Source organism: Puma concolor, chromosome A3 (genome assembly GCF_028749965.1).
Source record: "Puma concolor isolate L17-30 chromosome A3, mPumCon1.1.hap2, whole genome shotgun sequence".
In the NCBI taxonomy this organism is placed as follows: Eukaryota; Metazoa; Chordata; class Mammalia; order Carnivora; family Felidae; genus Puma; species Puma concolor.
Window position 1 is genome coordinate 111699138 of NC_141669.1, and position 12668 is coordinate 111711805.

The 12668-nt window shown below is 49.2% G+C and overlaps 1 protein-coding gene across 3 annotated transcripts in view; it reads right to left on the minus strand.

Annotated features, from left to right (window-relative positions):
* Positions 1-6780, minus strand: part of PTPRA (protein tyrosine phosphatase receptor type A) — a 162840-nt gene extending 156060 nt beyond the window's left edge. For 2 of the 3 annotated variants that reach the window (XM_086701827.1, XM_086701826.1), the window contains exon 1: positions 6496-6779. The gene's annotated coding sequence lies outside the window, so the exon portion shown is untranslated. Of the gene's footprint in view, positions 1-6495 lie in introns of all 3 variants that reach the window. The other variant, XM_086701828.1, reaches the window with a different exon arrangement.
* Positions 6781-12668: the final 5888 nt, after the last annotated feature.

Below are 12668 nucleotides of genomic sequence, written 5' to 3' on the forward strand. Positions count from 1 at the left end.
AAAAGCTCTAATTTTCTTCCAGCATCACAGTGAATCATCCTACCTACCCCACTTTGAAAACTACCGCTCCAGATTGTAGCTACAGTGAACTTTTTACAACTGCAAATCTGATTAGTTCACTCCTCCTTATAATCCTATAATGGCTTAGCTCTGCCTTCAGGATAAAGTCCAACACCCTTGGATGTCATATAGGGCCCTTCAGCTCTGGCTCCTGCCTCTCTCTAGCCCAGGAGTTCTCAGCCCTGGCTGCATATTGGAATCACTTGGGGAGTTAAAAAAATATACATTCTCAGGTCGCACCCTAGACCAACTAAATCAAAATATCTGGGGGTGGGGTATTTGCATCCCTGATTTTTTAAGTTCCTCGGGTGAATCTAAAGTGCAGCCAGTGTGGAGAACTACCCCTCTTATTCACAAAGGCCTCAATTAGGCCTTGCTACTCTAAATGTGATCAAGCCACCCACAGCAGTATCTGCCTCACCAGGGAGCTGGTCAGTAATGCAGAATCCCAAGTCCCACCCTAGACCTACTGAATTAGGACTTGGCATTTTAACAAGGTCCCCCGATGGTTCATGTGAACATTCAAGTTAGAGAAGCAATGCCCTAAGTTACTAAACCCCTTCTCAGCTCAGGGCCTTTGTAAATTTTTAGGTACTGTCTAACATTGAATTTCTCTGGCATTAGCTCACAAATGTTAAAGGTCATACATCACATCCATGTTACTCTAGGATATCCCCAGTTTCTGGCACAATGTCTAGTATTCTCAGTTAAATAGCATCGTCTTATGTTTCATACCTAAATTTCCACATTATTTCTGACCTATTAACCATGTATTTCCTTAAAAACAAGTTGCCTTTAGGGGTGCCTGGGTGGCTCAGTCGGTTGAGCGTCTAACTTCAACTCAGATCATGGTATCACGATTCGTGGGTTTAGGCCCCACATCAGGCTCGCCGCTGTCAGCATGGAGCCCCCTTCAGATCCTCTGTCCCCATTTCTCTCTGCCCCTCCTCTGCTCATGTTCTCTCTCTCAAAAATAAACAAACACTGGGTGAAAAAAAAAGTTCTTTAAATACATAACTCTTGGATAGGATACATAACATAGCACTGTACTTACTTCAAAATCTAAATGAGCTACTGGTCTCTTTCCACAGAAATGTAAATTAAACCTAATTCAAAGTGCCATTACGTTTTGGTTAAATTAATAAAATCAAATATTAGGTTTTGTTTGTAATACCATTGACTGGATTGTCAGGAAAAAGGGCCACATAAATTGCTGATAATGTTATAATGTAGTTCAACTTTTCCAGATAGCAGTTTGGCACTGGAACCATAACCTGACTCAGTGAACCCATCTTAGGAGCAAGAGTCCAAGGAAATAATCCAAAAGAAGTATTTGAAGAAAGGTGCTGAAAAGTACCCTTTATGGGGCACCTGGCTGGCCTAATCAGCAGAGGATACGAGTCTTGATCTTGGGACTGTGAGTTTGAGCCCCATGATGGGTGTAGAGATCACTTAAAAATAAAATCTTAACCAAAAAAAAATCTTAACCAAAATCATTTATAATAGTAAAAAGAATTAAATTACCGTTATCAATGCATAGAATACTATTCTGTGATTTAAATCAGATACATAAATGAGGGGCGCCTGGGTAGCTCAGTCAGTTGAGCAACTGACGATTTCGGCTCAGGTCATGATCTCACAGTTAGGGAGACAGAGCCCCGTGTCAGGCTCTGAGCTGAGCGTGGAGCCTGCTTAAGATTCTCTCTCTCTTCCTCTCCCTGCTCGTGCTCTCTCTCTCTAAAATTAAAAAAAATTGGGGCGCCTGGGTGGCGCAGTCGGTTAAGCGTCCGACTTCAGCCAGGTCACGATCTCGCGGTCCGTGAGTTCGAGCCCCGCGTCAGGCTCTGGGCTGATGGCTCAGAGCCTGGAGCCTGTTTCTGATTCTGTGTCTCCCTCTCTCTCTGCCCCTCCCCCGTTCATGCTCTGTCTCTCTCTATCCCAAAAATAAATAAACGTTGAAAAAAAAATTAAAATAAAAAAAAATTAATTAAAATTTAAAAATATTTATATATAAATTAGATACATAAATGAGTATAAAATATTTGATGCTCTTCAAAAATACAAAAATCATACTCCATGTATACAGACTTAAAAAAAGCTATGCCTGTATACTGACACAAACAGATGTGAATTTAAATGTACAAGAGCCTGCCTGGCTTAGTCGGTAGAGCATGCAACTCTCGATCTCAAGGGCTGAGTTTAAGCCTCACATTGGGTGTGGAGCCTACTTAAAAATAAACAAAGAAATAAATAAAGTAAATATAGTTTGGGTGGGGGGATGGGTTAAATAGGCGACGAGGATTAAGGAGTGCACTTGTGATCAGCACCAAGTGATGTATGGAGTTGGTGAATCAATATATTGTACACGTCCCATGATCTCATGGTTCTTGGGTTCGAGCCCTATGTCGGGCTCTGTGCTGACAGCTCAGAGCCTGGAGTCTGCTTCAGATCCCTGTCTCTCTGTTCCTCCCCTGCTCACACTCGGTCTCTCTCTCTCTCTCTCTCTCTCAAAAATAAATAAAAGATTAAAAAGAATTATAAATGTATGTATATTGTGCACACCTGAAACTAATATAACACTGTATGTTAACTGGAATTAAGGTAAAAATTTAAAAAAATAAAACAAATACAATTTTACATTTAAAATTTTACAATTTAATAAATTCTCTTTTCTATAGAGAGTATATATACATAATTTTGGTAAACTCTATACCCAACATGGGGCTTGAACATCTCGGGCTTGAACCCTGAGAACAAGTGTCACATGCTCTAATGATTGAGCCAGACATCCTTATAGAGAATATATTAAAACAAATTTTAATGTTGGGTTATTTATGGGTTTGCTGTTCAATTTTATTAAGTTTGTGTTATATAGTGCTATTTTTGTTGTACTCAGTCTCACTAAAAACATATTTCTTCAGCTTTGGTATTTGGGAACATTTATTAGTTATTGCACTGGAAGTAAAAAGACAAGATTCTGTATTTGGCCAGCTTCCTGCTTATAACTCAAATTCAAACTTCACCTGCATCCCATTTTTTCCACATGAAGGTGGAGAAAAATAATACAACAATGTTTACAAATCAATTCTGAGTGCCTCCAGTGAAAGGTGCTGGACCAATACAAATATCAGAACTGCTTAAAAAACAACCACCACCCATGCTGACAAATCACACAAGGCACTTATCCTTCTGAGCCTCAATGTCTCCCTCCATAAACCAAAAGAAATCAGTTAGAATCACATGGCGGGGGCGGGGGGGAGTAGGTGAAGGAAAAGTAGGCTTATGATATCTGAAAAAGCATCGCATACACACGCTGATCAAGATCCACTGAGTCCCATTCACATTTTGGGAGGAGAATGACTGAGTTAGTACAACCCCCTTGAAGAGGTGGCGATTTGGCTATATGTCTGAAAATTTTAAATGCACATATATTCTTTGACCCAGTAATTCCACTTCTAGAAATACATGGTTCAGATCATTTTACACATAAGTTCCTAACAATGTACTATCTACAAAAACATTCATTGTAACACTGTAATAGAAAAACCTGGAAACTTAAATGTTGCTTAACACAAAGACTAGTTACAAACTATGCTGCAGCCATACAATGAAAAAACTTTAAAATGTCAACAGAAAGAATGAACAGCTTTATATCTACAAATATGGAATGATTTTCTAAATGTGCTAAGGAAAAAGGAAAAAGGTGTGACTGGTATGTACCACGGGCGGAGGAACATGGACAGGTAGACATGTGTTTCTAAAGCAACAGTGTCTATGTAAGGCCACAGAAACTGGAAACTTCGGCCATCTCTGGAGGAAGCAGGGTAGGAGGGAGACTTATTTTCTTCTCTCTTCCTTTTTATACTGCTGGAGTTTTTTTCTCAGATGTATCGATCTTTTCCCAAAACTGAGGATTCTCTGTAGGCCTCCCTCTGACTCTAAGAGGCTATCATTCTGCCCCAGTAGGGCTTGGTCATTGCCTCCTAAATTGCAGGGGCATCAGCATCTGGCCTCACACTGCCCCGAAGCGATCTTTTAAAGCCCAGTCAGCGCAGGTCCCTGACGGTCTTTAAAATCCCCCAGTGGCTCTCCACTGCCCAAACTTGAAAACAGCACAAACAGCCCTGCAAGCTCACCGTAATCTCGTCTCCCACCCTTCTCCCCTCTACCCAACCCAGTTGTTTCACCTCTCCCTGCTCCCCAAGGATAGTGGATTCCTTCCACCTCCAAGCCCTCCTTCTTTCCTACGCGCTGCTCTTTCTTTCCTACATCCTGTGTACAACCCACAAACTCATATGCACCCTTCATGACCCAAACACCCCTCCCAGGAAAGCTTTCTTGGACCTCTCAGGGAAGGAATGCTGTCTATGCAGCGTGGCAGATGCTCTGGAACTACACTGCCAAGATTCAAATCCTGACTCTTCCTCCATCTGCCCACTATATGGCCTCAGTTTCCACCCTTGTCAAACAGGAATAAGCCCCTGCTTGGCTGTTGAAAGATTAAGTCATTCATAGAATGAATTTATTACAAAGTGTCTCACAAGGCAAATAAAATAGCTATTATTATTATTATTATTATCACATTGTCATAGCACTTAGGATGTATTTGTATTCACCTTACCTGTACTATGAGCCCCTAAAAGGTAAAGATTTTACTCTCTTGCTTTTATTTTGCATCCCAAGCACTTCACGTGGCAAACAGAAGGCACATGAATGCCTTTACTTAAATCAGAAGATTGGCTTTTCTGGTTCTGAATTTCATCCAGATGGTAAATAACTCGCTAAAAGGTACCCAGTGAACAGCCTCCTGGATCCCACACGCCCTAGAACGCACATCTGAGCCAGACCACTTGAGGCCAGCAGAGGTGAAAGAAGACCAGGGGGCTTTGAGGCTTTCAGAGACAGGCAGATTGGAGACCAGGAAGACGTGAGACCCGCCGGTTCCTGCTGACTGACTACTTACGGGGACTGGATGAAATGGACACGGGGAGACAGGCAACCAGGATCCTGAGAGTCCCGGGCGTGCCAGGGACTCCACGCAGGCAGGCCTTCAGGAAACACCCGGGAGAAGATGCTCTCAGGCAGTGGGGGTCTGGGAGTACACAGAGACAAGACACCCAAGGGGGAAGAGACGGGATGGGACCCACAGGACAACGGAGAAGAAGAATCCTCCCGTCACGGCAGATGGAAAAAGGAACACAAGACACAGCTCCTGGCCTCAGGAGGCTTCCCAAAGGAGAAGATCTTTAAAGAAAGAGGTAGAGCCTGGCAGGTAAAGGCGGGGCGGGAAGAGGCTCGCACGAGCAAGGGCGTGCAAAGGCGTGAAGAGGCAGTCCAGCAGGGGTGAGGGCTGAATGGCTAGGGGTGAGGGAAGCTCGGAGTACATATGAATGGCCAGCCTGTCCAGAGGCTCGCATGACCTGATGGGACATTCTGGGCTTCATTCATCCCGTGGGAAAAGGAGAGCGAGGAGTTTTTAAGTAAACAAGTGACAGCATCAGATCTGTGTTTTCTGAAGGAGTGGCCAGGCAGGAGGATGTTCGCCCATCTTCCACCCTCGCTCGGTTCTCTCCTCGCCCACCATCTTCTGGTTCTGGGGCTGCCGTCACAGCAAGCAGGCGGCCGGCGAAGACGCCTCCTGGGAGAGGTGACTGGTCCTGGAGCACGAATCCCTACCCCGGGAACAGGTTTCTGAAGGCATTTGCCCCTGCCTACGGAGGCTCTGAGCATTCCTCCTCTCGGTCCTACAAACATCATCCCTGATCGAAAACACAAGCAAACAACCCACCCTCGGCTCTGCCATTGTCATTTGTATCTTCAGGACGTACAATTAGGAACCAATTCTCCGAAAACCAAGGTTGCTTCTATTTACCAAAAGTAAAAAGGAAGGGGATCTGCGTTCCCAATCGGCTCATTTTGAATTCTGGGCAGCTCTGAGCCCCTATTTCCCTTCTTTAAGCAGCCTCAACAGTTGGGAGTGGGCGGAAAAGAGGGGGGCCTGGGACAGGGGCCAGGGGGGTTTAAGGGAAAGAAAAGTTGGTCTCCGCAAGAGCAAATTTTCTCATGCCAGGAGCTCTCCTCTTTCTCCCCATTAAATGGCCCTGAGCAGATTCTGGTCTCACCGTTCCAAGTTGCTTCGTTCAGAATGAACTACGGCAGCGCCCTGGCCTGGCCCCAGGAGGACGCACGCGAAGTTCCCGGGCAGTCGAGAGGGGTCGGCGCCCTGTCCGGCACGTTTCCGGGGACCCCCCACCCCCCCCCCCCCCCGCCTCCCCGCGGACAGCGCAAGGACGCGGGGTCCCACTAGAGCCGCCTGATAGCTGCTACCGGGAAAAGAGGGGCTGGGGCTCCGGCCCGCGACCCCTCCCACCCGCGCCTGGGGGCCGCCCCCCCCTTGCGGAGCCCACCGGGGCGGCGGCGGCCGCGAGCACTCACCGAGTCCGGCGCTGGGCGGGACCGCTGGGGACGAGGACGGCGGCTCCGCCTCGGCTCCGCGGCGGCGTCTCGGCCCGCCACACGCCCTCAGGGCCGCCGCCCGGCCCGCGGCTCGGAGCTCCGCGGCGGCGGCGGCGGCCTCGCCTCCATGGCGAGGGGAAGCGGCTGAGGGGCGACTGGGCGGGCGGCGGTGATGGCGGCCGCGGCCCGGGGTCCGAGCTGGCTAGCGCGCGCGCGTCTCTGTCAGCGCCGCACTCGCCGCAGCCTCGCTCCCGACCCGGCCTTGGCTGTAAGGCGCTTCTTCATTGGCGGTTCAGAGACGGGCGCTGATTGGCCCATACCGAAAGGGCGTCTCCGGCCCGCGCGGGCCCCGCCCCTGCGCGCCTCCGAGCGCTCGCTCGCTAGCTCGTGTAGGGCGCTGAGCCTGGGCTCACGGTCTCGCCCGCTCCTACGCCGCCGGGGAGGCTTGAGTGCGCCCCACCGCCGCTCAGACGTCGGGGAAGCCGGAGCCCGGGGGCACTGATGCCGGTGCACCAACGCCTTCCGCTTCTATGGTCCCAGCCCCCTGGACGTGGGCCTTCTTCCCAGCTTACAGATGCGGAAACTGAGGCCAAATGCAAGTTATAGCAATGTTTAGCAACCAGGACGGCCTGGAACTCAAAAGCTGCCTTTCCACCCCGCTCTCCAAATGTGTTCCATTCTGACTTTTTACCCTCCCCCCAGTTGCCGCAAGGGACTCAAAAGGACGTAGGCTCTCTCGGGGAGAGGAACCTGCGAAGCCCCTAGAATGGACCTGGCACCATAAGTGTCCTCTTACGCACCATGTCAGCTCACGCCATCCCCACCCAAACCCCAAGGAAATCTCTCCCGCTTTCTAGATGCGCGTACCGGGGCCTGGCTTGCCACCGAGTCGAGTAGAAAAATACGACACACGGTGCTCTGCGGAGGGGATGTCGTTTGCGATACGCCATGGGGGAGGGGAGGCTCAAACCGCACAGAGGACCGGGATATGCGTTCCGCCCCTGGGACTGGGGTCAGGGTTGCAAGCGTGGCCCTCCTCCCCGGGGCTCCCTGCCCCACGTGTGGTGTCCCAAAGCTACGCGTACGTCTGTCCGGCCGCAGTGGGTTCCCAGGCTACCGGACTTGGGCGTCCGCAGCTGAAGCCCCTTTACACGGGGCTGGTGTGTGGCGGGTGAGACGTTCTCCTGGTTGTGGCCCCCACACGAGGTCCCTCGAACGCTCCGATCCCCGATCAGGGCGAGTGGTTCGGCGTCTGCAGGCTGGAGACATATTGCGGAGCAGTGTGCAAACGGAGATTGCTGGGGGGCCCTTAATCCCAGAGCTGGAGTCCGCGCCTGCGGTGGGTGGCTCCCGAGGGGAAGTCTGGCCAGCGGCAACTCTCCGTGACAAGGGGTGCCTGGGGGTACATTTTGGCGCAAGAGTCCACGTCAGCTGCTATTTCCTCGGGGTTGGTGCCCCTATTACCTCCAGTCCCCACCACCGCTTGTAGTTGGGGCGCCAATTTAGGACTGTATATGCACGCTCCCTCCTCCACATTTGTGGAATAAGTGAGTGTATGCTGACCAGAGCCAAGACCTGGGAATACGGGGTGCGGTGGGCCTCCTTCAGGCCGTCCCTTCCCAGGCAGGGAAGTTCCTTCTCTATGGAGAGTGGTGTCTCTTGCTCCCTCTCAGCAGGGCCCGCCCAGAGGGGTCACCAAACTGCCAAACCCTCCGCGCCTCTGCCCAGTGGACACTCTAGCCACATGCCCAGTCTCTGTTAGACCCCAGGGGCAGCCAATGGGGGCAAGTTCTTCCAAACATTTCCCAGAAAGTCCCAAGTCAATCTGCCTGCACAGGGGAAAAGCCTGAACTCAAAGCATTTAGAAACCCTGGGGGAAAAAAAAAAGACTGTATGTGCAGGAGGCATGTGGGTGGCTAGGGTAGCAACAGTTTCTTAAGACCAGACCTCACCAGCTTAGTTTTGCCTTGTCTACATCTGACCTACCCTATTATTTCTTAGTATGCTTCTTTTGTCTGATTTGTTTCTTTACAATTTTACTTACATTGCCATAAAATGTTTGACGTGCTACTTACACTTTCTAACATATGTTAAAATAACTATTAAAATAAGAAGTGTCAGGGCACCTGGCTGGCTTAGCAGAGCATAGAGCACTTGATCTTGGGGTTGGGAGTTTGAGCCCCACGTTGGTAGAGTTTCCTTAAGTAAAATTTAGAAAAAAAGTGTTTATCCTCAAGATCATCTGAAGGATACCCCCCTACACACACACACACACACACACACACACACACACACACACACGTGGTCACACTTGGGAAAATGCTGCTGGTTGGGTGTGAGAGTCACAGAGCCCTGGGGTTCAAGCCCTGGCATTGACTGAGTGACCTAAGTCTCCCTCTGCTACTCTTCCTGGAACGTCCCAGGCCTGGACTGAGAATTATAAGCATGTACAGCTTGGCAAGTGACCCATTCTCAGGAAATGCAGTTCCTTCTCTCCATGAGACAGTGGCCCTGTGGTCAGTGCATTTGTGGTGTGCATGTAGGGGTGAGAGAACCTCAGACCAAGGAGAGGCAGGGTCTTGGACATCCCATCCTGAAGACCCTGGTTTGGTTCAGCTCGGTAATCACACAGACACTGTTGCCACTGGAGAGGACAGAGTTCCATCCTCATCTGCCCACCTATGGAGACCTGCCCAGCCTCCCCTTCCCATCTGAGGCCCAGGGGTTCCACACTTTTGCCCCAACACCACAGGACAAAGGGATGTCTTCCAAGAGGAGAGAATAAGAGAGCAGGCCCGAGAGAGGAAGGCAGGCAGGTTTCCTGTACTCAGGCCCACCCACGTGGGAGGCCGAAGCCCTGCTCCCAGTCCTGCTTTAGGCCCTGCCCGCCGGGGCCTACGCCTACACGTGTAGGTGCATACACGTATAGGTAGGCACTCGTCATCCACCCCACAGGTGCCCCAAGGAGTCACAGGGTTCACGAGAAAAGGGCTGGACTGAAGAGCTGGAGAATTGGGGTAAAGGACTCCTATTTCATTTGGTAGATCACCTCCCCTCTCCGGGCCTTCTTTCTTCATCTAGCAAATGGAACAATGAATCATTCACTCGACAAATACTGAGGGCAAACCATGTGCTGGACGCAGCAGGGAATAAAACAGAAAAGGTCTCTGCTCTCAGGAATTTAGATTGTGGATGGGGAGACAGACAATAAACAAACAAGTGAAAAAGAAAATTTCCTAAATGCTGTAATGAAAATAAAGCAAGGCAAAATGATAGAAAGTTGGAGTAAATGAGAGCCAAGTGCCTTTCCAGGCCACTGTTCTACCTCCAAGGGTCATTTGCTTGAGCTTTGTACCTAAAAAAGATTGCAGCCCCCTTATCTTGAGAAGGACTCCACCCTCACTCCAGGGCTGTCATTGATATCCTAAACCAGAAGAAAGGTTTCCAAATTTTTTGCCCCCAGTCCCAAAATCCTGGTCCTAGGCACAATCCTAGCCCCATTCATTGGCCAAGACATGGCCCCATTTATGACTGTAGACCCAGGGCAGCTGTGCAAATCTTTCAGAGTAGAAGGCTTTTTACGTTAATTTTAATTGAGCAATCTAAGATTTGGGGGGAAAAATACCGTTTTAAAAATATCACTGTAAGTGTATGCATTTGTCAAAACTCTGCAAATGTACACTTAAGATCTGAGCATTATAGGGGCGCCTGGGTGGCGCAGTCGGTTGAGCGTCCGACTTCGGCCAGGTCACGATCTCGCGGTCCGTGAGTTCGAGCCCCGCGTCGGGCTCTGGGCTGATGGCTCAGAGCCTGGAGCCTGTTTCCGATTCTGTGTCTCCCTCTCTCTCTGCCCCTCCCCCGTTCATGCTCTGTCTCTCTCTGTCCCAAAAATAAATAAACGTTGAAAAAAAAAATTTTTTTTAAAAAAAAGATCTGAGCATTATATATAAATTGTATCTAAAAAGAAAAAAATTGCAGATAATGAACCGTAGTTAATGAAATTCTGAAGTATTTAGACAGAAGTGTACCAAGGACTGCAACTTAGTTTGAAGTGCATCTTAAGATGGATAGAGGGATGGATAGGTGGAGGAATGTATGATACAGTAAGTATAGTAAAATGCTAACGGCAGAATCCAGGTGGTGGGTACATAGATGTTCAATGCAAATTTCTTTCAACTTAACTAGGTGTTTGCAAGTTGTCATGATAAAATATTGGGGGAGGGAGGGAATCAGTGTTTAACGTTACAAAAAAGTACACAAAGCTGCCTTTAATTTTCCGACAGCTCTCCCCTGGGACAATTCTGGTGCTTCTCCACATGCATACACCCTGTTATGTAGTCGCCTCGTTTGTATGTCATCGTTATTTCTCACCTATTTCTAAACTTCCTATGTATAGTGCTTAATGTTTGCACATCACAGGAGTTCATATGGGGCATGTTACTTTGGGGGTGCAGGCTTTTTACTGTGTACATTCTCAATGCAGTGCCCAGGGCTCCCTTTCCAGAGAGGGCACACTGGGTTGCAAAATACCAACCCTTTTTCACTGAGAACAGTTAGAGGAACTGGAGGCAACATTTTAAAAAGGCATCGAAGAACTGCCAGGGCAGTGAGCAATTGTGAGGCCAAGGCTGGGGAGGAAGAACTCCAAATGATGAGCCTAATATTGGGATCTCTTTTCCTCTCCCTGGACCTGTCTGCTGATTCTGATAGAAGGCTGATGGGCTGTGCCTAACTGGGATTCCCAAAACTGGCCACATTGCCGGCTCTGCACACTCTTCCAGAGCCTTGCCTCTCCCCTAGCAAGAAGAGTCTATATGCCCTTGAAATGGGGTGGGAATGTCCCCTGACAGAATGTGGCAGGTACTCAGGGGCCCTGTGTGACTCCCAAAGCTGGTTTGGGAAGACTGCACAGCTCTGGCTCCCTTGGGAGGCCGTCCTTGGAACCCGGCTGTCATGTTGTGAACTCTCCTGGGTCACAGGTGTTCTGGCCCACGACCCCAGCCAAGGTTCCTGTCAACAACCAGCTTCAACCCCCAGACTTGAGTTAGCAAGCCTTCAGATGATTTCAGCCCCCCGATGTCAGGTCACCTCAGCCTTTGAGTCTTCCAGCTCATGTCCCAAATATCGTGAAGCAGAAACGACTGTTCTATCCTGTCCAAATTCTTGCCCCAAGTAATAAGTGGTGAGCATAACAAATGGCCGCTTTGTAGTGTGATTTATATCCCCTTGGAAGATATTCAAACTTACATTTTTTACAAATCATATGGAGGGAAAAGAAGAAACACCTTACCAGGCTCTGAGTCACTCTTTTCAAGCACTCAATTCAAGTCAGCTCTAGGGGTGTTAAGGAGGGAAAGCCAGAAGCTCCAGTGAGACCTGCCCTCCCTCTGGGCTTTGGTCTCCTTCTTTGTCCTTCTCCTAGACTAAGGGCGCAACAAGAGGAAAAGGAAATGCCCTCAGTGTTGGGTGGGGGCACAAGGGCATGAAGCCAAGGTAACTGGAGTGCAAACTGGAGGCCAGAGATGGGGTCTGGAGGGCCAAGAAGGGCTCCTACTGATGGGGATGAAGCTTCTATTTTGGGTAGGGGAGAGTCAGGGGACTCCAGTTTGTGGTTCTTCCTTGGCAGAATTGAGAACTTCCGTCCTTCTTTTCTCTTCAGCCCAGAGACCACTCAGGAGTTGCTCACCACGGGGAGGTGGGCAGGTTTGTGGAAGCTTCTCCTCTAACCCTGGAACACACCGGCCACACGCTTATCAGTCCTCCAACCCTTACTGTAGTGCAGACGGGGGCCTTGCCTCAGACTCCTCTGCTCAGAGGGACTGATTTTAGTCATCCTTCCTCTGTCACCACAATAGCCAAGGAGAAGCCCTGAGACCCCCAAAAGCACAACCTGGTTTCAGATCCCAGTTTTGCCACATACTCACTGTTACCAAACCTCCTCGGTCTGCAATTTCCTCTTCTGTAAAAGGGGGTGATGTTACCTATCTCATAGGGCGGTCTTGTGGAATAAAGGAAATAGCAATGGTGAAGTGTTTGGCATGGTTCTTATGTGTATGTGTATAATGCTTTTCAGTGTGGCTCTTGATGAGCGGCTGCTTGAGTTTTGCACAGTCCCCTGTAAGCTTCCTAAGGTCTGTGAGCTTGAGGGGGGC